General features: G+C 45.5%; 1 protein-coding gene across 3 annotated transcripts in view; it reads left to right on the top strand.

Moving 5' to 3' along the window:
- The window catches only part of CAMK1D (calcium/calmodulin dependent protein kinase ID), a 366,122-nt gene that overhangs the window by 82,060 nt on the left and 260,390 nt on the right, over positions 1 to 23,672 (top strand). The window contains exon 1 of one of the 3 annotated variants that reach the window (XM_075124546.1): positions 15,458 to 15,552. The exons of the other annotated variants lie outside the window; for them this stretch is intronic. The gene's annotated coding sequence lies outside the window, so the exon portion shown is untranslated. Of the gene's footprint in view, positions 1 to 15,457; positions 15,553 to 23,672 lie in introns of those variants that run through there. 3 annotated transcript variants of the gene reach the window in all.

Below are 23,672 nucleotides of genomic sequence, written 5' to 3'. Positions count from 1 at the left end.
TAAAGGGACTGCGGCTGTTCCAAATCCAACGAGGCATTCGATAACCACAGGTTGGTCTTTTCGATGCTCTCCCTTATGAGCAGGTACTTTCAATTTACCTGATTTTATTTTTATTGGTATAATGTACATAATCACTATCACTTAGTGTTACAATTTTTGACACACTCATACATCTCCTCGAGCAACAGGAGAAGAAAAAGAAAAGCACTTCTCATTAGAAGTTGGTGGAATGGCTCTGCAGTAAAAAGCAGCCTCTCAGGAAGGTTCCCGGAAACCCTGGCTTCCTGTCTGTGGTTCAGCTGTATGTAGTTTACAACACAAAAAGCAATAAAGTTCTTATAGAAAAAGGCCTGATTATCAAGAAGCTCTTAATAGTAGTTGGTTTTTCTTAACATCCCTTCCTGGCATTACTTTATCACCTGAAAATCTCATTTTGCATTAAAAAACTATAGTTTCTAGCATTTGTGGTTGCAGATAAAAGCTAAAGTGTTAAAAACTAAAAAGCAAATATAGCTCAGTAGGATCCTGGTCCACCACTAGAGCCCATAGATGCTGTGGTAATACAAATCATAAACACTTAATAAGCCAGAATTTAGTATTGATAAAATCTCATGGTATTTGAATGCTTGGGGTTGGCAGTGCTGGCTTTATTACAGTTGCTTGTGGAGCACTGTCTCCTCAGAAGCCTTTCAGCCCTTGATGGTCAGAAGATACTTCTGTCTCATTCCCTGGTTCGCCTTGATCAAGCCTTCAGTCCCAACCCTGCATCAGTTACTCCGCCCTGTACGTGTTACGCTCCCAGATGAGGAAGCTGTTATTTCATGGTGCAGCATTGTACAGTAATTCCTCACTTAACGTCATCCCAGTTAACGTTGTTTCGTTGTTACATTGCTGATCAATTAGGGAACATGTTCGTTTAAAATTGCTCCATGCTCCCTTATAATGTTGTTTGGCAGCCGCCTGCTTTGTCCACTGCTTGCAGGAAGAGCAGCCTGTTGGATCTAGCTGGTGGGGCGGGGGGGCGGAACCAGGGTGGGCCGGCAACCCCCCTATCAGCTCCTCTAAATTCCCTCCGTGGCAGCCGCCCAGCAGGCTATCAATTGCCGGTCAGTTCAGCTGTCCCTCCCCCGACTGCCGTGTGCTGTTCCTGCCCTCTGCCTTGGAGCTGCTTCTAGGAGCCTCCTGCTTGCTGTGCCGGGGCGGGGTGTGTGGAAGAGGGGTGCTAATGTCAGGGTGTCGCCCTCCCCCCATTCCTGTACCCCATCCCCACAGAGCAGGGGGGACACACGACAGGGCTCACGACAGAGGGAGCTTGCTGGCAGCAGCTGCTGTCTCTACTTGCTGATCTACTTAAAAAGGCAATGTACTTAGAGTTGGGTCAGTGTACTTAAAGGGGCAATGTGTGTCTCTCTCACACAGGGTGTGTGTCTCTGTCTCTCTCTGCCATGCTGTCTCCCCTCCCTCCATTCGTGCTGCCTTGTAGAATGTGAGGCTACATTAACAGCAATGTGTTAACCCTTGAAGGCTCAGCCGAGTGCTAGTTCATCATTTAGCAGTAAGGCATTCCCTGGGAAATATCCCACCCTCTTCCATCCTCTTGACTTCACCATCTCAACCAAGCTTCACAATCATCATTGTTGTGTACAGTATTCAACTGTTCGTTTAAAACTTATACTGTGTGTGTATGTATATGTGTGTGTGTATATATATATATATATATAAATATATATTTTATTTATATATATATATATATATACACAAAAAAATTTTGCCAGACAAAAGACGAGATATATACATATACATACATATATATCGTCTTTTGTCTGGCAAAATTTTTTTTCCTGGAACCTAACCCTCCCTATTTACATTAATTCTTATGGGGAAATTGGATTCACTTAGCATCATTTCACTTAAAGTAGCATTTTTTCTGGAACATAACTACAACGTTAAGCGAGGCGTTACTGTATTTATATTTTTGCAAGAATCACACCTGCACAGAGCTCACAAAAACCCACTGCTTGGGTGTTTTCCAGCATCTCTCAGCTCTGGTGCAATCACACCCTGCTCACAAGAGCAGTGGTCATTCAGTAGTGTAGTAACCCTTAAAAAAACTGGGCACTGAGAAAGAGACCTTGCATTACATCCAGTTGTGTGTAAAGCAGACAAGTAACACCCCAAAACAGACCACATTTGCTGTAGCTAGTGTTGCCAGGTGTCCAGTTTTCGACTGGAATGCCTGATTGAAAAGGGACTCTGATGGCTCTGGTCAGCACTGCTGACTGGGCCGCTAAAAGTCCGGTCAGTGGCGCAGCGGGGCTAAGGCAGGCTCCCTGCTTGCCCTGGCTCTCTGAGGCTCCTAGAAGCAGCCACCCTGTCCAGCTCCTAGGCACAGGGGTGATCATGGGGGTTCCTCACGCTGCTCCCGACCCAAGTGCTAGCACCGGTTTCACAGCTCCCATTTGCTGGGAACCATGGCCAATTGGAGCTGCGGGGGTAGTATCTGCGGATGCAGACAGCACGCAGAGCCTCCGGCACCTCTGCCTAGGAGCTGGACATGCCGGCTGCTTCTGGGAGCTGTCTGAGGTAAGCGCTGCCCAGCCAGAGCCTGCACCCCGAACCCCCTCCTGCACCCCAACCCTCTGCCCCAGCCCTGAGCTCCTTCCCTCACCCAAACTCCCTCCCAGAGCCCACACCCCCTCCCGCACCTCAGCCCTGAGCCCCATCCTGCACTCCGAACCCCTCAGCCCCAGCCTGGAGCCCCCTCCTGCACCCCAAACCCCTCATCCAGGCCCCATCCCAGAGCCTGCACTCCCAGCTGGAGCCCTCACCCCGCCTGAACCCTGGCCCCAACCTGGTGAAAGTGAGTGAGGGTGGGGGAGAGCGAGCGACAGAGGGAGGGGAGATGGAATGAGTGCTGGGTGGGGCCTCAGGGAAGGGGTGGGGCAGGGGTGGAGCAAAATTGTTCCATTGTGTGTGATTAGAAAGTTGGCAACCGTAACCCTAGCATGTACATTATGACTTCAGAGTGCTACATAAACCCATGGGAAGGCTACACGGTGCTAACTCCCTGCCTGCTGGTAACAAGCTAGACCCTCTGCATTCTGTCACAAGGCTATTAAACCATGCCAATGAAATTTTAATTGGACATAGAAATACATGCAGGGCCTCTCATTGACTTGACTTCTAGGGGTGCTTGAGGACAGAATTTGTTCATGTATTGGGAGAGCCAACCAATTGTAAATACTAGTTTCAAATAATGTTTTGTGCTCCAGACAAACCCATAGAGAAATTCTAAGGAGACTTAAGCATCATGGGATGGATAAGGCCCGATTTCGAAAAGAAATCAGCACCCAGTAGCTCACTTTGGAAATCTGATCATCTCATTTAGGTGCCTAATCCTAAAGGAAAAGGAGTACTTGTGGGACCTTAGAGACAAGGTGCCACAAGTAATCCTTTTCTTTTTGTGGTTACAGACTAACACGGCTGCTACTCTTAATCCTAAAGGCACTCTACAGCCTTTAACTTTCAGGAATCTTCCTATCTGTCTACCACTTTCCATTTGTGTTTATTATCTCTTTCCTGCTATTTGACAACAATTACAAAAAGATCTGCAGCCAGGGTTTAAAAAAACCCCAAAACTAGTATAACAATTACGCCTGTCATTTGCACTTCTATAGCTTCTGTTATCTAAAGATCCTGAAGCATTTTGCAAGCATTCATCAGTTAAACCTCAGAACACTCCTCTGAAGTTGGAAAGGGATATGCATAGAGATCACATTATCCACCACTGAAATCGGTCACCTCTGGACCAGAAAGCAGCAGCTGTTTAAAATCACACTGCAACATTGCACAAGCCCCGCACGTCACAGTTTGCAGTAGTTCAAAATAATACACTGCCAGGTGGTATGTCTGCTGACATAGGGCTTGTCTACACTGGAAACGTTAAAGCTTTAACGTGGCTTGTGTAGTCGTAGCTCTCCCAGCGCTCTAAAATAACCACCTCCATGAGGGGCATAGCTATCAGCGCTGGGAGTGCGACTCTGGCACTTTACAGCGCTGAAACGAGCAGCGCTCGAGGGAGGAGGGCGTGTTTTTTCACAACCCTGAGCGAGTAAGTTGCAGCACTGTAAAGTGCCAATGTAGACAAGCCCATAGCTAGAAGAGCACCATTTACATTCACCACTTATGAAATCTGAATATGTGACTGAATGCCAGTGCTCAGATTGTCTGAGGCCTGGTACACAGATCCAGTTGAATTGTATATGCTGAAGCTAGGAAGCAATCAGTTATGTTTGGACCCAAAAGTGGTTTCAGCTCACCAGGGGAGAATGCTTTTAAATCAGGGCAAGGGATTGAAAGTCAGAGGCATCTTGGGTTTCATTTCCAGCTAACCCTCTGATTCTTTGTGACACCTTGTGTAAGTCATTTCTCCTACTTGCTCTTCAGTCAACTCAGTTGAAAAAGCTGGATCTCACCAAAAACCAAGTGCTTCCTCTGGCTTGGGCTGAGTTTTGTTAGGTAAATACATTAATAAGACAACAACTAGTAAGCAAGGTTTATCAAGCAGCATGTGCATGAAGGGGAGTAAAAGCCCATGAGTCTTAGGGTACGTCTATACATACAGCTCTGCAGCGGCACAGCTGGTGAAGACGCTCTGTGCTGATGGGAGAGAACTCTCCTGTTGGCATAAAAAACCCACCTCCATGAGCAGCAGAAGCTATGTTGACGGGAGATGCTCTCCCTCTGATATAACGCTGTGCACACAAATGCTGTAGTAAGAAAAGGTGTACTTGTGGCACCTTAGAGACTAACAAATTTATTGGAGCATAAGCTTTCATGAGCTACAGCTCACTTCATCAGATGCATGCAGTGGAAAATACAGTGGGGAGATTTATATACACAGAGAATATGAAACAATGAGTGTTACCATAAACACTGTAACAAGAGTGATCAGGTAAGGTGAGCTATTTCCAGCAGGAGAGCGGGGTGTGGGGGGGGAACCTTCTGTAGTGATAATCAAGGTGGGCCATTTCCAGCAGTTGACAAGAACCTGTGAGGAATGGTGTGTGTGTGTGTGTGGGGAATAAATGTGGGGAAATAGTTTTACTTTGTGTAATGACACATCCACTCCAAGTCTTTATTCAAGCCTAAGTTAACTGTATCCAGTTTACAAATTAATTTCAATTCAGCAGTTTCTCATTGGAGTCTGTTTCTGAAGTTTTTTTGTTGAAGAATTGCCACTTTTAGGTCTGTAATCGAGTGACCAAAGAGATTGAAGTGTTCTCCAACTGGTTTTCGAGTGTTATAATTCTTGACGTCTGATTTGTTTCCATTTATTCTTTTATGTCGAGACTGTCCGGTTTGGCCAATGTACGTGGCAGAGGGGCATTGCTGGCGCATGATGGCATATATCACATTGGTAGATGTGCAGGTGAACGAGCCTCCGATAGTGTGGCTGATGTGATTAGGCCCTCTGATGGTCACCTGAATAGATATGTGGACACAGTTGGCAACGGGCTTTGTTGCAAGGATAGGTTCCTGGGTTAGTGGTTTTGTTGTGTGGTGTGTGGTTGCTGGTGAGTATTTGCTTCAGGTTGCGGGGCTGTCTGTAAGCAAGGACTGGCCTGTCTCCCAAGATCTATGAGAGTGATGGGTCATCCTTCAGGATAGGTTGTAGATCCTTGATGATGCACTGGAGAGGTTTTAGTTGGGGGCTGAAGGTGACGGCTAGTGGCGTTCTGTTATTTTCTTTGTTGGGCCTGTCCTGTAGTAGGTAACTTCTGGGTACTCTTCTGGCTCTGTCAATCTGTTTCTTCACTTCAGCAGGTGGGTATTGTAGTTGTAAGAAAGCTTGATAGAGATCTTGTAGGTGTATGTTTCTGTCTGAGGGGTTGGAGGAAATGCGGTTGTATCGTAGAGCTTGGCTGTAGACAATGGATCGTGTGGTGTGGTCTGGATGAAAGCTGGAGGCATGTAGGTAGGAATAGCGGTCAGCAGGTTTCCAGTATAGGGTGGTGTTTATGTGACCATCGCTTATTAGTACTGTAGTGTCCAGGAAGTGGATCTCTTGTGTGGACTGGTCCAGGCTGAGGTTGATGGTGGGATGGACATTGTTGAAATCATGGTGGAATTCCTCAAGGGCTTTTTTTCCATGGGTCCAGATGATGAAGATGTCATCAATAGCACAAGTAGAGTAGGGGCATTAGGGGACGAGAGCTGATGAAGCGTAGTTCTAAGTCAGCCATAAAAATGTTGGCATACTGTGGGGCCATGCGGGTACCCATAGTAGTGCCGCTGATTTGAAGGTATACGTTGTCCCCAAATGTAAAATAGTTATGGGTGAGGACAAAGTCACAAAGTTCAGCCACCAGGTTTGCCATGACATTATTGGGGATACTGCTCCTGACGGCCTGTAGTCCATCTTTGTGTGGAATGTTGGTGTAGAGGGCTTCTACATCCATAGTGGCCAGAATGGTGTTTTCAGGAAGATCACCGATGGATTGTAGCTTCCTCAGGAAGTCAGTGGTGTCTCTAAGATAGCTGGGAGTGCTGGTAGCGTAGGGCCTGAGGAGGGAGTCTACATAGCCAGACAATCCTGCTGTCAGGGTGCCAGTGCCTGAGATAATGCGGCGTCAAGGATTTCCAGGTTTCTGGATCTTGTCTAGCAGACAGAATACCCCTGCTCGAGGTACTTAGGGGTGTGTCTGTGTGGATTTGTTCTTGTGCTTTTTCAGAGAGTTTCTTGAGCAGATGGTGTAGTTTCTTTTCATAACCCTCAGTGGGATCAGAGGGTAATAGCTTGTAGAAAGTGGTGTTGGAGTGTTGGAGTGTAGACATAGCTTTACACTCCTCTGAGCTATAGAGTAGTGAATTCTACGTTGTAAAAATATTTCATAAGGACAGAAGAGGCGAATTAGGAAAGTTCTAGTTGCTAATTAGGAAAGTTCTAGGGATGGTCTGGTTTACTTGGCCCTGCCTCAGAAAAGGGGCTGGGCTTGATTACCACTTTTGGTTCCTTCTAGCCCTATGCTTCTACTATTTCTATGAAAATGATCTATTCAACCGGGTGGTAGTAAAAAGCCAGCTGAGAATGTCTGGAGTCTTGCCAAGGGTACAGAATGAGGTTCCAGGCCTGACACAACAGCTTTCAGTTCAGTTGCTTCAGTGGGCCCATGCCCAGATGTGTGTGTACAGGAGCTTTTGATTGGAGTAGGGAACAGTTCATCTTCTCTGGGTTCTGTTCTCCCATCTTTACATCGAGAAGAATACAAATATGTGTTGTACTTTTCTACTACCATTAGCATGAGAGTCAATGGGAAGGAAATGGGGAAAAAATGACTTATAGACTTTAAGGCCAGAAGGGACCATCATGATCTAGTCTGACCTCCTGCACATTGCAGGCCACAGAACCTCACCCACCCACTCCTGTAGTAGACCTGTAGCCTCTGGCTGAGTTACTGAAGTCCTCAGAATGTGATGTAAAGACTTCAAGTTACAGAGAATCCACCTTTTTACTCTAGTTTAAACCAGCAAGTGACCTGTGCCTCAATCTGCAGAGGAAGGCAAAAAAAACCCAGGGTCTCAACCAATCTGAATTGAGAGAAAATTCCTTCCCAACCCCAAATACGGTGACCAGTTAGACTCTGACCATGTGGCCAAGATGCACTAGCTAGACACCTGGGAAGGAATTCTCTATAGTAACTCAGAGCCCTCCCCATCTAGTATCCCATCTCCAGCCATTGGAGATATTTTCTGCTAGAAGTGGCAGATTGGCTACATGCCATTGTAGGCAGTCTCATCATACCACCCCCTCCATAGACTTACCAAGCTCAGTCTTCAAGCCAGTTAGGTTTTTTGCCCCCACCGCTCCCCTTGGAAGGCTGTTCCAGAACTTCACTTGTCTGATGGTTAAAAACCTTCATCTAATTTCAAGCCTAAACATGTTGATGGCCAGCTTACATCCATTTGTTCTTGTGGTATCATTGGCGCTTACATTAAATAACTCCTCTCCCTCCCTGGTATTTATCCTCTCCCTCCCTGGTATTTATCCCATTTATGAATGGGCCACAAGCAGAGGGGAATAGAAACAGAGGAAGGGCTCAACCCTGCCTCCCCACCTCTGGACTCTCCTGATGTCCCTGCTTTTAGTTTGGGTTACATTAGTTATTCCCTCTCTGTCCAGGAGAGAATAGCTGATGCAGTGGTCCCCCCTTCACGACTTGGTGTGTTACATTTTCTTCCCCAAAGCGGTCTGTAGACACCTTGCTATCTGAAACTGGATTAAGTGGTGTTTAGGAATGAGTCACCCCTTCCTGGCTTCAAACCAATGCACTGGGAAATACTGGGCTATCCAAAGCTTCACCTATGTGGCTAGAGGGGACCCAGTTTACTGAGCTAAGCAGCTAATTTGAAATACTTAACGCCAGATTGTCACATCGCTGAGTTTATGCTATGTGTGGTGAGGTGGGCATGGGCTTTAAGCTGCCTTCCCACCTTGCCATTCCTGCGCCCACTGGGGCTAGTTTTGATCCTTAGTTTCAGGCTAAGTTATGTGGGCTGCAGACAGTGTTCCCCTAGGGACTACTCCACTGGCCAAGGACATCCCCTGGACACTCCCCGAACATGCCCCTTACCTGGAGGTTGTGGTTAGCATAAAGCCGTGTAAGCCACCTGGGGAATTCCCTTGTGCTAGGGGAATCTCTGGCTGCCTGAGCATCACAAGGCAGCTGCCCCTGGACTCTTTGGAATTTTAGGTTCAAATTCTGGTAGGGCTTGTTCAACCCTTCATCTGTCCCAAGCAGATTCCTGTGAGTACCACATATAAGGATATGATTTAGTCATGGAGGTGATGGATTCCATGACTTTAATGAACCTGCTGACTTCTTGGCTTCAGCCCCCTCCGCAGTGGTTGCAGCTGTGGTGAGGCTGGAGCTGTCAGAGAACTCCCTTTTGTCAGGCCCTGCTAATCTTCTGTTTCTCCTCCCGTGATTTTCCTTCCTGTGCTCTTCTACCCAATCTCCTTGTTAATGAGTCAATTAGCTCATTCACTACCCAGCCCCAATCTGATCTGGTAATCAGGAAGTCCTTTCCGTAAATCCCCTTCCCCGGGGACTAATGGGTTAAACAGTGACCCACAGGGTGATTCCCAGCATTCTGTCACATGGACTTTTTCAGGTGAAGCGTTAAGAAACATTGTGTTGTCTGCTCAACATGGTTGGTAAAGATCCCACTAGCTCTTTAAGTGTGCTTGGCCCTGTATTGCTGTGTGGTTGGTTGCCACTCTTCCACCCCAGTGGCGCTGGTTATATGTTGTCTACGTACCACTGGATCCTTTAGGGTGATGTGGACTAATCCATGTACAGCACTTCAGAAATATGAAGTGCTAAGAGTTGTTACTATGGAGGGTGTTGTCATTTCTGTGTGTTCAGTACTGACAGTGTGCCTGGTGCTGCACAAGACTCCGAAGGAGACAGGTTACCTGTCCCTCGTATTCTGCATTGTGGTACTTAGAATAAATGGGAAGATTCTACCAAACAACACTTTATACTTAACATCATTGTAATGAAGCTTTTGTTGTGTGACTCTTCTTGGATGTAATTACATCATTGAACAAACATACTTCAATTTCAACCACAAAAATGCATTGTTAGAACCTAAAATTACATCATTTAATGACATTACATAACTCTTTGTAATTGTATATGAAACAAACAGTGTGCTGTGGATGCTCTCCACATGTAACTCTTGTTTTGAATTTCAATATCTTAGCTGGCGTGGATGTCTCAGTAGATTGGTGTATAGATAGCATGGGTTTCACCACCGGCACCTTCATGCTGGGAACTCTTATTCAAGCATGTGACTTTATGTACAGGAGTAGTCTCATTGGATTTGAAGGGACCACTCCTGTTCATAAGTTTTTGCTGGATCAGGGTTGTCAGTTGAAATTCAGCCTAAGTTAGCAGAGATTGTTAGTGGTTTGGTGACCTATGTGTAGCTCTGGCTATTTCTGAGGATCCAAAAAGAGGAAGGACTCAAAGGTGCCTGAAATATGAACAGCCAGAAGGGGCTGAACCAGGACCCAGAGTGACGTGCCAGGGAAGCTCAGAGACACAGCACCTGAGTTGGCTGGAGAGAGATGCTCTAGCAGCAGGAAGAGATGCTGCCCCTTGCTGTTCTTGGAAGGAGGGGAGGTGTACAGAACGCTTGGGTCTCAAGGTGGGTGACAGCTGGTTAGAAGGGAGGAATATGTATACTATATCCTGCTTTGGGACCCAGGCTGCTCCACCAGGGGGCTATATCCATATATGTAGATTGTTTGCTAGCACTCATGCAGTTCCCAGAGAACAGGCGCCAAGTCCATCAGAATTGATACCACTCTGGGCATTCTCAACCGAGAAGCCAAGGACTGACTTCACAATGGACACTGAAGTGGAGCCGTTGAGAGAGCTGGGGAGACAACCTGAGTTGAAGTGCCAGCAGCCCCCATGCATCTGTTATGTCAAATGCAAACAGCACAAGATGTTTCCCAGCTTTCTCGTGTCTCTGCTTAGACATTGGAGTGATGGGGGCACATAAGTACCCAGTCGGAGAGAACGAATTGCTGCTGCTCTGTCTCTCTCTCTCTCTCCCCCCTATTGCCCCCCCCAAAATGCTTCAGCGTGCTACCTCCTGCTTAGGGCCTAGGCACATTGTCAGAGCAGCATATGGTAATAGTGTTACACCTGTCCCGTGGATAAAAGCTTTCAGTCTCCTGGGCTCTCTGTCCAGCTATTTTCATTAGAACAAAAATCCACACGTTCACCAGATAATTTTAAAGGTTACTTTTAATTTTTTGTTTGAAAGAAAACAAAATGTTGGTTACTTTAAAAGTGTTTTTTTAATTAAAAAAAAAAAATCAAAACAGGCACCTAATTTTAAAGGGCACACAACTCAGGAGTTATAAAAGCAGCTCGCGTCCTTTCAGCTTTTAAATAAATTCATGTCCGAGAGACATATTTTCTTTTCTGTTTCTGCTATTTTCAAATTCCCGGAACCTCTAAATGAAATCTGACTCTAAATGTGCATCCTTGAGAAGTGCAACTGCCAAAATTGAAGTCAGACTGTAAAACTGGACTTGTGTCTTGAAAATAATTTATCCTGATGGTTTTTTCCCTCTCCCTGTTTGATTTCATTGATTTAATTTTTGTAAGTGGCTCGAGTGCCTGACAAAGTTGTCTGCATGACAACATGGGAAACTGAAATCCTCTCTCTAGCCACAGAACAGGCAGGGGCAGTGCAAGCTATCCTATACATATTGGTATATCCTATACCAATATGCCTCAACTGGATCTGCACGGGCCACCTATAGGGGTGACAGAAGAGTTCTGTCTTCATGAATCTTTTGATCTGAGACTGATAATGGGGTGTCAGTTAGTGTCACTTTTGATGGTATTTTCAAAGGGACAGATTATTCCCTCCATGCCATGCCAACCCTGCTGAAGACAAAGGAGTGGCAAAGGTGGAGGGGCAGATTTTGAACCATATAATTGAGTTACCAATGGGACTCCAGTCTGGGTAGCAGCAGAGTTGGCAAGAAAGCTTTGCAATGACTGCTTTACCTCACAGCATTCTCAGCCTCTCCCCACAATATGGTTACTAGAAGGAACAATTGGGGGAGCTTCTGATGAGGTACTAGTAATCTGATGATTAATTACTGATGCAAAACTACTTTGTTCCTTTTCTAAGTGACTTTACTATTCATGCCAGTACAAAGTAATCATCTGCCTTCCTCAGACATGACCAAAGTAAATCCCTATTTGTGTGGTATTATTTTGTTTATTATTAAAGAGCAAACAATACCCACTACTAATATTAAAGGACTACATGGCACACCTTTGGTAGGATATGGTTATTCTGAAAACATAACACCACCCTTCTGTATCTTTAAAGAACATACATTTGTAAAAGTGCTCAGTTTTAAAATGGCTGCTTTCTTCTATGTTTTTTATTTTTTCATGGAAAACTGTTACTTTACATATTGCATAGGGATAAGAGAAAAGCACAAGCTAATAATCACTGCAGTAGGTCTAGAGAAATATTTCAGCACCATATTTAGAGCTAACCTCACATTGCTTGCCTAAGTGTTTTTCTTGATATGCATTTGTTTATTTGTCTCTCTGATTCTCTAAAATTGCCAACAAAAGAATATTTTACTTAAGACCTGAGCTGAGTCTTAGGTCTGTTAGCTGGGGCATTTACTCCAATTTTACTGGAGTGAAAAACTGAACTCTGCTTTTGGCTAGGCAGAGTCAGGGGCAGTGAGAAGTTACTTTGCCATCCTGCCTACAAAAAAACATAACAGCTGGGCGGCTGGTGTGCTGAGACCACTGCTTACTGTGCTGACCAGTATTGTCCCATTGTTTCCTCGTGCTCCCCTGTCTGTCTCTATCTGTCATGACTTGTTTTATACTTGGACTGTAAGTACTTTGGGACAGGAATTGTCTTTTTATGTGCTGTGTTTGTATAGCACCTAGCACAGTGTGGTCCAATAAACGCTGGACCCCCTAAGAACTTGTGGTAAGGTAAATGATAATAGCTTCCACTTTAGGTAAAAGATTGAGAGTACAGAGAAGGCTGCAATCTCCTTCTCCAAATGATGCCAACAGAAAGGCAGGTGTTGGACCGTGTTCTGCTGCCACCACCTCTGCTCCTTGGTTGCTCAGAAAAGCTGGGCTGAGCTTATTATGCTGCAGCAACAGCACTGCTGGGCTGGGTGAAGGCATCAGGCTCCTTGTAGCAAATCAGCTTGTGGTGGTATGTGGCGAGTTGGCAGCCAAGTTGCTAGGTGGCGAATATGGCACTCTGTCCTTGCCTTGAAAGATGGGGTAGGTATTTGGGGCACCCTAATGCACTTTGATGTAGCTGTGTTTACAACTTGGGGGCATCCCTTATGCACTTCGAAATTTCCACTGAAATCCCTTGCATTTTGGCTCTGTCGGGAACTTGTTTCCAGGCTTTCACAGGGAGGAAGGTTGGTTTTGTGGGTAAGACACTGGGCTGGGATCTGGAAAGTTGTCTTTGATTCCTAGCTCTGCCACAGATTTTCTGTGTGATTTTGGGCAGGTCGTTTAATCTCTCAGTGCCTCAGTTGGCCCCTCAGGAGTGCTGTGAAGATAAATTAATTAGTGCATGTGAGGTACTTTGGGTCAGGGGCTACAGATGAACCTAGATAAATGCACACTAGAGAATTAAGGAGCGACATAGCTTTATGGGCAATAAGCTCTATTATGGAACCTGTAAAAAATAATGAAAAGAGAAAAAAAATTACACTGTCTTTGTGAAAAGGTAGCTCAAAAGGGTACTCTGGCTAGTGCTCTCTTTCCTGGGGTTAGAGCCCAGCACAGAGAATCAGGAGCCCTGGCTGAGGCTCCCAGCACAACGAACGGGAAGAGACAGGTGCCTCAGAATGGAATTCACAAAAAACAGTGTGCTAGGCGGCTCCTCACGTAAGGTAGCCAATGGGAGGTGCCAAGCCAAGGGGTGTGTGCTAAGCCTCGCCCCCTCACAGAGGTAGCTGCTTAGGTCCGGGCTGCAGGGAAGCGCCTCCTCTCTTGGAGTTTGGCACCTATGCCAATTAAGCAAGAAGTTGTGGGAGGGCGGGCAACATCTTCCCACATAAGGTGTAGCCAAGGAGCTAGGGTTCTCAACTGGGAAGTGGGAGATCCTGGGTCAAGTTCCCCCTCTGTATGAGGGGAAGAAGGGAGATCTGCCACCTTTCAGGAGAGTATTCTAACCACAGAGCTATGGAATAGTCTCATGTGAGAATCTCTCCTTTTGAAACTGTTCCACTGTGGATGAATAATTTTAAAAAATCATTGGAGCAGGAGGACTGGATCTTGGGTCTCTCACCTACAGTGTGAATGCTCTAACCACCAGGCTACAGAATCATTCTTGTGCTTGTTCTCTCTCTGACACTCTGATTCTTGTATTAATTATTCATAAGGCTATGATTATGTCATGGAGGTTGCGGAAGTCACGGAATCCGTGACTTCCACAAACCTTGTGACACTGGGGGCCCCACAGCTGACCAGCCACTGCTGGCGGCGGAGGGACCCCCCACAGCTCCCAGCCACCGTGGATGGTGCAGGAACCCCAAAGCTCCCCAGCTGCCGGTGCTGGCAGGGACCCTAGAGCTCCCACCCTGCAGCTGTTCAGCCATTGTGAGCAGCTGGGGTCCTCCCCGCAGCCCCCACCCCAGCTCCCAGCCCCGCAGGGCAGTGGGTCCCTGCAGCTCCCAGCCACTGTAGACAGGGGGCAGGGTGCTGTACCCTCCTCCCTCCCCATATTGTCAGGGATGTTTTTAGTAAAAGTCAGGGACAGGTTGCGGCTTCTGTGAATTTTTGTTAATTGCCCGTGACCTGTCCCTGACTTTTACTAAAAATATCCATGACAAAATCGTCATCTTAATTATTCATGGTGGAACAGCGTCAACTGGAGAGACTGAATATCCCATAGCCAAGGTCCTTTGTTTTCAGTTTTTATTTTGTTTAAATATTCCTGAAAATTTATCAGTGTTTGTTACAAAAAGTAAAATGGATGAAAATCAGTGCAAAAAATTATAACAGTAATTGTTTTCTGGATAAATATAGGGGTTAATATTGGGTGATGAGAGGACAATAGAAAGCAACAAATAGAGAAAAGTAGGAGTATTGAAATAAAAGCAGTTTAATGCTGTATTTTTTATCACAGACTGTACATTAACAGTATGTACGCGTGCACACACATGAATGTGTCTGTGTATCTTCTAGAACATTATCGTACTTTAACAGCCAACCTTGCATTTATACTCAGGCTAATGTATTATTAACATAAACACATTTACTTAATGGAATATATTGGATTTTCTTAACATAACTGGGATTTTCATGCACATGAGTAGTCCAAAATTTGGGTGAAAATCAGTTAAAAAAAACAAATAGCTTTTGTAATACCTGGGAATTCTAAAGTAAAAATCAGTAAAAACTGAAAACAAAGGGTCTGACCCATAGCCAGATGGTTAGGGCACTCACCTGAAAGGTGGCAGATCCCAACTGAAATCCTTTCTTCTTCTCAGGTGGAAAGTACCACATCCCAGGTGAGTACTGTTAGTATATAGGTCTGTTCGTCAGCCTGAGATAGAATTTTGGGTATGACTTTTTGAGACTCTTGTATCTTATATTAACATGTGTGGACAAAGGACAAAGACACTGTGTGCTGCTTCTGCCTGGCCAGATGGGTTTGTTAGTGTAATGGGAAGAGATAAGGGATAGAATTAAAGTGTTACAGGGTATGATGGGAGTATAATATATGAGCATACACTGGAAGGCTGCCTGGCTCCTCTCTCAAGCCAAGGTCAAGCAACCAGTTAGGAGGGGTAACGGGGTTGGGGGCGGGGGGAGGCATAAGACACGCTAAAAACCAAAGAAAGGCCTCGCCTTGGCCAGAACACAACCTCACTCCTTACCTCTCCCATGGGATACAAAAGAGGTGGGACGAAGACCCCAGACTCACGACCCTCCAAAACAGAACGTGACTGTAAGTGGTAAGGGGTGGGACAGGGGCATGCATTTTAGGTATATTTGGGCCTGCTAAGAAGGAGGAGGTGGGAATGGGGAAACAGGCAAGGCTCTGCCGTGTCAGAGCTAGGAAGGGGGACACCGGGTAAATGCTCTGCGGCGTCAGAGCTGGGAACAGAACACTGGGAAACAGAATCTGCTGGTGTGTAGAGCTATGGATGTGCTTGCTTGGAACTAACCCCAATAAACATTGCATTGCCTGCACTTCGGACTTCTGGTCTTCCGCTTACTGTCTGCATGACAGAAACCAAGGGAGGGGGTGAGGGCAAAGCTCTCTAACAAGTGCCCTAACCACTGGGCTAAAGGTTATGAGGGAGATCCTCTTTGTCACCTCTCCCCAACCGTTTAGTGTAAGCTTCTCCATAGAGGCCAAATCCGGTAGGCAAGCTGTGATCACACCTACTGGCTATGGCACTGCATGTGAGTTAGCTGGAGGAACACCTATCTTCCCCTGGTTCAGGCAGCACTCTGGGGTTTAGGTGTCTGGACACCTGGCATGGGTCTACAGTGCACATGCTCAGAATAAGAAACAGAGGTGCCTAGGAAACTTTTACTGTGAAAATTTAGGTGCGGAGCAAGTTTAGGCACCTACAGGATTCAGGGGAAGCTGAGTGGGGCTTTGTAAATCCCAGAGGGGCCTGATGCTGGGATTGAGGTGCCTAAAGTGGCAGTTAGGGCCCTTAAGTCCTTTTGTGAATCTAGCTCTTAGCTTCATAGTTTATCTCACTGGTAATTTGAGGATATTAATATTTACACCGCAAGGGTGTCTGTAAAGTGCTTTTGGAATCCTTGGATGGAAGATGGTTTCAATGCACAGGCCTATACATTAGTCTGTCATCACAGCACAGTTTAAAGGTGTTACAAAGCAGGGGCGACACAGTGCCAGAGTCACACTCCTACATAGCTGTAACTCACTTATCACCCTAAGAGGCAGTGCTAAGAGTACTATGTCTACACCACAATTAAATAGCCCTGTAGCCCGAGCCCTTAGCTTGAGTCGCTGACACAGGCCAGTTGCAGGTGTTTAATTGCAGTGTTGACATATCCTAAGGGTATGTCTACGCTGTAATGTAAGCCCAGGGTTAGTGGAACTTGAGTTAGCTGATCCTGGGTTTGTTAATCGAGGACTTGAGCATCTCCACTCATTTGTATCCCCAGGTTAAGAATGGTTGAACCCTATGTCCCAACCTGGGGCTCCAGGATCTACATTGCGTTATGCAGGCCCAAGTCCAACTGCCCATATCCTATTCTTCCTAGCACCCTCTCAAAATGTGATCGCTCTAGCCCTTTGTTCGTGGTGCAGTGTGGGAAAACTTGACTGTCGACCAAACTTGACTCTCTTCAGAGGACCGAGAAAGTCAGCCTGTGGGATTGTTATACTTCTGGGAGACTCCCAGAGCACAAGTCCAGTGGGACTGCGTCTACACTGTGAAGAAATAGTCCCAGCTTGGCTCAGGCTTGCACCCTCCACTCCCGTGGGGTCCTGGGACCCTGGTTTAGCATGATTTGTGTGTTGACAGAAGGTGGGTTAGGCTTGAGCCTGAGTTCTAACCCTGAGCTTACACTGCAGTGTAGGCATATTCTTAATGTGGTGCCAACACAGCAGGAGAGCTTAATGTGCATTGAAAGTACCAGATTCACAGATGAACTTTGATTTGGTTGTGTCTTGAAAACCCCTCATTTTCCAGGCTTTTATTATTGCAGTTTATACCTAGGAACAAAGCCATATGCCCTTAGGATGTGCCAAGCACTACACATGCAGCAGCCATCTGTTTAGCAACCCTGGTCTCTGTGAACATGTCACCTCAGTGCTCCACTCTCAACGCTGGCTCCCTGTTGAATATGGAGCCCAGTTCAAGGTGTGTCCTGATTTTCAAAGCCTTCCATGGGTCTGGCCTTTACTGCCTCAGGCCACATGACCTCCCATGGTAGCTGTGTTCCACTAGTACAATGTAAATGCCAACAAACAGGCACATGGGTGGAGCTGTGCAGAGGAAGGTAATTCCTTCTGTGGAGGAGTTTGATATTTTTAAATTGGATTTTGTTCTGCTTCAGAATGACAACCAAAAATTTTGAAATTCTCTGCACAAGGGAATAGACCACCTGCTTCAGGACAGTTGACCTCACGGGGTGTCCCAGACCTATGGACCCTGGAAGACGGGGCTCCTCGTCTCTTAGGCAGTCTGGCAAGGCAGGTTGCCAAGGACCCAGACTGTTAGGAAACTAGGCAAGTTTTTGGAAAGCCAGGTTCTGTTAGATCCCTGCCTGTGTTCTTTCAGAATTTAGTCAAAATTGAACCGTCTCCACACAGCATTGCAACTTTGAACTGGCAAATTCCAATGAAAATATGTTTCTTCAGAATTTTTCCGACCAGCTGTACTCATGGGTGCAACAGACGGAACTTTCACAGCAGCTGGATCTAGCCTATGGAACTCATCCTGTAAGGGATAAGAATGACTCACCATTTCCTGAACTAAATGCAAAACTCAGTCCTTTGACTTTGCTTTACACACGCACCCATTCACACAAATAAACAGAGACAAAGAAATAAAAACAAACAAAGAACTATATGCCAATCAAGCTATTTCTCTTACAGGTGCAGAAGGAAGATAAATAGAAAGATGGGTATTGTTTGCGAATGATGAAAGGGAGGGGTAATATATAAGTATCTAGATAGATGAATGTTGTTCCATATCTATCTTACTTATATGCAACAATGTGCATGTGTAGTTGATGAGAACCTTGCCTGTCATGCTATGAGGGATCACTTATAAACACCATCTGTGACAGGTTCGGTCACAGAGATCCCCTTGGGACTGTCACCTGATGGGCTGAAATTACCTCTGAGCCCGTTTTCCCTGCCAGCTTGGGACTCCAGAACCCTGCCTTGTTGAGCTGGACACGCTAGCCTGCTGCAACACAGACCCAGGGTCTGGGCCACGCCCCGAAAGCTGCAGACTTTAACTAAAAACCTCTCAAGAGGTTATCTGTCTCCAGCACCCAGGTCCTAGTGGGATCCAAACCCCAAATAAATCCATTTTACGCTGTATAAAGCTTATACAGAGTAAATTTGTAAATTGTTTGCCCTCTATATCACTGATAGAGAGATATGCACAGCTGTTTGCTCCCCCAGGTATTAATCACTTACTCTGGGTTTATTAATAAACAAAAGTGATTTTATTAGTATAAAAAGTAGGATTTAAGTGGTTTCAAGTAATAACAGCCAGAACAAAGTAAGTCACCAAGCAAAATAAAGAAAATATGGAAGTCTAAGCCTAATACATTAAGAAACTGATTACAGGTAATCTCTCACCCTCAAAGATGTTCCAATAAGATTCTTTCACAGACTAGACTCCTTCCTAGTCTGGGCCCAATCCTTAGGTGGTAAGCAGTGACTGGCAGCCCCTTTTGTCCTGCTCCACCCCCTTGACTGGCAGCCCCTTTTGTCCTGCTCAGCCCCCTTGTATAGCTTTGGCACAAGGCAGGAATCTTTTGTCTGTCCTTTTCCCCACCCTGCCTCATCAATGGAAAAGTACAAGGATTAAGATGAATTCCAGTATCATATGACATGGTCACATGTCCCTAGTCTCCATTTTTCCTGGGTTGGCCCACACATACACAGGAAGGCTTGAAGGTAAATAAACAATTTACAACCAGTTGTCCTAGTCAATGGGAGCCATCAAGATTCTAAACCACCATTAATGGCGCACACTTTGCATAATTACAATAGGACTTCAGAGTGATACTTCATATTTTTAGCTTCAGATACAAGAATGATACATGCATACAAATAGGAGGAATATATTCAGTAGTTTATAACCTTTGTTATGATACCTTACAAGAGACCTTTTGTATAAAGCATATTCCAATTACATCATATTCACACTCATAAGCATATTTCCATAGAACATATGGAGTGCAACATCACACCAACATCATATATTTACCTATATCAGAGATATACAGCCAGAAACCTGGAGACATGGGTCTAGATTTTGTTGAACCCTCAAAATGTGGAGGAACAGTTATAGCCAGGGTTTTGATTTGACTTCCTTGTCAAACTGGAGAGGTAATACCTGAGTTTGGAGTTTGAACACCAGGGCCCAGATCTGTGGTTTTGTTTCTGGCCCATCTCTAAAACAAAGGCTAATTTTATTCTGAGTAGGTGGCTCACAGTCTTACAACTCAATTGTGAATGAGAGATTTCAGAAAAGTTAAAATTATACCAATACATATCTTTTTAAAAAAACAGAGCTTTTCCTGTTATAGCAGATACAGTCTCCATATACAAATCTCATCCAAAACCCAGGGGAGCCAGTTGATCGCTTTGTATGAATTTTAACACACACTTTGTCTGAACCATCAAATACATAAAATTCAACAGAAGACTCTGAATAGGCCTCACAGGAAGATACTCGGACACAACTTACAACTTTGCTGTTGTAGTAGCTACTCTCTCACTGTGATGTTATCAGAACTCAGTCAGTTCTGCTTTCCAGGGCCCTAAATTCCATCTCTGGATTTGTATACACAACTCTTAGGGAGGCTATGTCTACACTGGCAATTGAATGACTTTTGTTTTTCAGAGGTGTTAACCCCCCTGCTTCTCCCCAAAAGACAAAAGTTTTGTTGCGACAAGTGCCAGTGTGAACAGTGTGTTGTTGGCATGAGCGCTTTCCTGCTGACAACGCAAACGCCGCTTGTTGGGGGTAGACGTTTTTTGTCGGCAGGAGAGCCAACAAACAGCGGCTAGACTGCGTGACTTTTAGCAGTCACTAAAAGCTGTGTAGTGTAGACATGGCCTGAAGTCAGCTGAAGGTGGGGAACATAGCCCATATATTTAGTGTGAGCTGGTACATATTTTGATTATGAAGTCAGCTACTGCTCTAATAGTAGCTGATTTTCCAATAGATGCAGGGTAGAACTGATGACTCCTGACAGATCTTTTCTCTCATGCACTGGTTAAGTTACCTTTGCAGTATCTTCTTCTAACTTCTTATTCCCTCCTCCTCTCTCTGTTTATATGTGAGTAATTTCCTGCAAGATATTTTTTCCCATATGTTTATTTTTAGGTCTTCATTTGTTTACTGAAATCTGTCTAAAGTCCTGCAAGATAGCAGCTCAGAATTCATTCATTGATTTGTAGCACTCATTAGTTTAAATGCCTACTTGAAGCTGAAGGTAAAGAGGTCTTTTTATCTTTCATTTCAAGAGCCTTTTGTTTTAAGTTAGCCATTTGTGGTCTATTGTGCCTGAATCAATTTTATGTAGGTTTAAAGAGGGATCATCTACATTATTCTATTTTATGTTTACTCTTTGGCATGAACATCTGGTTATTGCTGCTTAAAACGGAAACAAAGTTAGATACAAAAAGAAAAGGAGTACTTGTGGCACCTTAGAGACTAACCAATTTATTTGATAGTTTATTTGAAAGTTAGATACAGAAACTGCTGAGTTCAGTGATCATTTGCCAGAGAAAACATGTAAAGGAAGATCTATGTAAGAAACGAATCCCAAAGATTTCCCCAGGAAATGCCTTTTTAATAAAACCAGAAATAAGAAAAAATGGGTAATTTAAAGATTAGGCCAATTATTTTGTTTTTCAGCAAGCCACTGCACTTCTTTGATAGATTCATAGATTCCAAGGCCAGTAGGGACCATTGTGATCATCTCACCTAACCTCCTGTATAACCCAGGCCAGAGATAATTCCTAGAGCAGATCTTTTAGAAAAATACTCAGTTTTGCCTTAAAAATTGCGAACGAGGGAATTTTCACCATGATCCTTGGTAAAGTGTTCCAATGATTAATTATCCACACTGTCAAAATTTACACCTTATTTCCAAGTCTGAATTTGTCTAGCTTCAACTTCCAGCCATTGGAGGATTGTGTTTATCTTTCTCTGCTAGATTGGAGGGCCCATTATTAAATATTTGTATTTGAGTGGGAGCCAGTGTTTAAAATGCGCCCCAAAAGTAGTCACATTTAAATCCCTGTGCATGCCCCTGACTATAAGGCAGGTTTTCTAATCCTTTAATCATTCTCGTGGCTTTTCTTTTCACCCGCTCCAATTTATCAACATCCTTCTTGAATTGTGGGCACCAGAACTAGACACAGTATTATAGCAGTGGTTGCAGCAGTGCCAAATACGGAGATAAAATAACCTCTCTACTCATACTTGAGATTCCCGTGTTTATGCATCTCAGGATTGTATTGGTTCTTTTGGCCACAGCATCACATTGGGAGTTCATGTTCAGCTGATTATCCACCGTGAACACCAAATCCTTTTCAGAGTCACTGCTTACCAGGATAGTCCCCTACCCTGTAAATCTGGCATACATTCTTTCTTCCTAGATGTATGCATTTACATTAGCTGTCTTAAAAAAAAACGTATTGTTTACTTGTGCTGAGTTTAGCAAGTGATCCAGATCTTGCTGAATCAGTGCCCTGTCCTCTTCATTATTTACCATTCCCCCAATTTTTATGTCATCTGCAAAGTTTATCAGTGATGATCGGGGCATGCTAAAGGTGGGGAAAAACAGGGGCACGGTGCCCCCAATAATTGTTGGGGTCACAGAACTCCTCCGGTCCTGGGGCCGCAGTGTGGGGGGAGAGCGAGCTCCTCCAGGGCTGTGGGGGTGGGGGGAAGGAAGAGTGAGCTCCTGCCGGGGAGGTTGGGGGAAGGGAAAAGCGAGCTCCTCCTGGGGACGGGGCAGGAGGGGCACAGAACATGTACCCCCAAAAGGGGTCAAAGTTAAATTTCTGCCTACGCCCCTGAAAGCTTAAGATTCTGTCACGGGTATTTGTAGTAAAAGTCAGCGACAGGTTGCGGGCAATAAACAAAACTTCATGGAAGTCCATGACCTGTCCCTGACTTTTACTACAAATACTTTGCGGCGGGTGACAAACAGAGCGCTGCCGCGGTTTGCAGCTGCTCCAGCCCTGCCACTTGCTCGTGGGGTTGACCATGGCTACTGTTCTGGCAGCTGCTGCTCTGTTAACCCAGGGCTGGTTGTCAGTCAGCTGTGCTGGCAGACGACACCCCCCCCACACACCCCCCCCCCCCCCCCCGCTGTAAGTCTTTTCCTTGGGAGGTTGACACATAGCCCTGGTCTACACTAGGACTTTAGATCGAATTTAGCAGCGTTAAATCGATTTAAACCTGCACCCGTCCACACAATGAAGCCCTTTATTTCGACTTAAAGGGCTCTTAAAATCGATTTCCTTACTCCACCCCTGACAAGTGGATTAGCGCTTAAATCGACGTTGCCGGCTCGAATTTGGGGTACTGTGGACACAATTCGATGGTATTGGCCTCCGGGAGCTATCCCAGAGTGCTCCATTCTGACCGCTCTGGACAGCGCTCTCAACTCAGATGCACTGGCCAGGTAGACAGGAAAAGAACCGCGAACTTTTGAATCTCATTTCCTGTTTGGCCAGCGTGGCAAGCTGCAGGTGACCATGCAGAGCTCATCAGCAGAGGTGACCATGATGGAGTCCCAGAATCGCAAAAGAGCTCCAGCATGGACTGAACGGGAGGTACGGGATCTGATCGCTGTTTGGGGAGAGGAATCCGTGCTATCAGAACTCCGTTCCAGTTTTCGAAATGCCAAAACCTTTCTGAAAATCTCCCAGGGCATGAAGGACAGAGGCCATAACAGGGACCCGAAGCAGTGCCGCGTGAAACTGAAGGAGCTGAGGCAAGCCTACCAGAAAACCAGAGAGGCGAACGGCCGCTCTGGGTCAGAGCCCCAAACATGCCGCTTCTATGATGAGCTGCATGCCATTTTAGGGGGTTCAGCCACCACTACCCCAGCCGTGTTGTTTGACTCCTTCAATGGAGATGGAGGCAATACAGAAGTAGGTTTTGGGGACGAAGAAGATGATGATGAGGAGGTTGTAGATAGCTCACAGCAAGCAAGCGGAGAAACCGGTTTTCCCGACAGCCAGGAACTGTTTCTCACCCTAGACCTGGAGCCAGTACCCCCCGAACCCACCCAAGGCTGCCTCCTGGACTCAGCAGGCGGAGAAGGGACCTCTGGTGAGTGTACCTTTTAAAATGCTATACATGGTTTAAAAGC

This window comes from Caretta caretta, chromosome 1, assembly GCF_965140235.1.
Source record: "Caretta caretta isolate rCarCar2 chromosome 1, rCarCar1.hap1, whole genome shotgun sequence".
Lineage (NCBI taxonomy): Eukaryota > Metazoa > Chordata > Testudines > Cheloniidae > Caretta > Caretta caretta.
This window is presented reverse-complemented; position numbering and strand designations above follow the sequence as displayed.